Raw genomic sequence first — 1,965 nt, forward strand, 5'->3', positions numbered from 1 at the left:
TTCGACTTTGCTGTTAGTATTTCGGCTAAGATAAATGTTTCGACTCGCCATGCAGCTGAGCACAACTATGGAGCAGTGGTGTCGCTCTGGTTACCAGTTATTCTGGTATATTTTTCTTAACCACACATCTAAATGAACGAGATTTTGGTCAGGTATAAGTAGAATGATTGGTGTCTCATATTCCTTAATTTTTGCTCAGGTTTATTTTATGGACACCCAAATTTGGTATGCTATATTCTCCACAATATGTGGTGGTGTCATTGGGGCCTTTGATCGTTTGGGAGAGGTAGTATATTCTGGATTCATTCTACTCCACTTCTCTTACCCTTGTTGTGTTACTAAAACGACATTAAGGTTTCCACATGGCGTTTGATGATATCAAATAGCGTTTGAGATGCTTCTTTTACATTGTTCACATGTGTTTCTACTCAGTCGATTAACATTCTTGCATTATATCTTCTTATAACATTTAGTTAGTATTCAATCTTCTAATTCCTCAATGTTATTGTTTTAGTGTAATCCAAATGGTTCAATAAACTAGTATCTCTTGTAAATAGTTGATATGTAGTTCTCCAAAGGTAGCTATGATGGATGATCCTCTATAAGAAGTGCTTTTGACATTCATTCGAATGAATATCTCCTTAATTAATTAGATGTCACAGACGCAACTGTGGAAATTGATGCATTGTCCTGCATAAAAATATTTGAACACATAAGCTCATTTCTGTTTGCCTTCCAGATACGAACACTTGGAATGCTAAGGTCAAGGTTTCAATCATTACCTGGAGCATTTAATACGTATCTTGTTCCTTCTGATAAAACAAGGAGAAGAGGGTTTTCCTTGTCAAAAAGATTTGCAGAGGTTACAGAAGATTGATGCTCTTTTGTATCTACAAAGTGATCGTTGAAAGAATGTTGTCAACATCTACTAAATTATATTTCTGTGCAGGTCACTGCTGCAAGAAGAACTGAAGCGGCAAAATTTTCCCAACTCTGGAATGAAATAATTTGCAGCTTCCGTGAGGAAGATCTAATCAGTGACAGGTAACAACTTAGGTATTATAGTTATACTGCCTTCTTCATGAATCCCAATTTCTCCGTGTCTTAAACCAACTGTTTGTCCAGGGAGATGGATCTGTTGCTTGTTCCATACACTTCAGACCCTAGTTTGAAACTAATTCAGTGGCCACCGTTTTTGCTTGCAAGCAAGGTTTGTGATCTTCTTCTTTTTTTGCCATCACAAATACCTTTTCTACTTCTACTTATTGCTAAAATTCTCATCTTGTTACAGATACCGATAGCATTGGATATGGCAGCTCAATTTCGAACAAAAGATTCTGACCTCTGGAAGCGCATATGCGCAGACGAATACATGAAATGTGCTGTCATTGAATGCTACGAATCATTCAAACATGTCTTGCACACCTTGGTAATTGGGGAGAATGAGAAAAGGTATTTCAATAGAATGAGACATGTGTTAGATTCTAATAAGTACGGTCAACATTCCTCTGTTTGATAATACAATAGTTTCTTCACCTTTCACAATATATGTGCTTCAACCTGCAATTTCAGTCCCTCTATTGAGTTCTAGACTTCATTTAAATGATACTAAGAAAAGATATAATACCACAGGATTATTGGTATCATCATCAAAGAGGTGGAGAGCAACATATCAAAGAATTCCTTCCTTTCGAATTTCAGAATGGCGCCTTTACCTGCTCTTTGTAGTAAATTTGTCGAGCTTGTCGGAATATTGGTAAGTGAACCACATCCTTGCTTAATCATTGGTATTGATTTAAGACTGTTCGTGGGAGTGGATACTTTTTATGCCAGAGACGGTGCAATCCCCTAGTTTAGGTCTGATACTATTCTAAGCCAAGTTGGCTGCCACTTTCAGTATGAATTCATGTTTTGAGGGAAATGATAATACTTGCGAGCTGTTATTGTTATATCTGGGAAACTATA

The 1,965-nt window shown here is 36.8% G+C and overlaps 1 pseudogene; it reads left to right on the forward strand.

Moving 5' to 3' along the window:
* Positions 1-1,965, forward strand: part of LOC104767950 — a 14,281-nt pseudogene that overhangs the window by 6,296 nt on the left and 6,020 nt on the right.

This window comes from Camelina sativa, chromosome 19, assembly GCF_000633955.1.
Source record: "Camelina sativa cultivar DH55 chromosome 19, Cs, whole genome shotgun sequence".
NCBI lineage: Eukaryota > Viridiplantae > Streptophyta > Magnoliopsida > Brassicales > Brassicaceae > Camelina > Camelina sativa.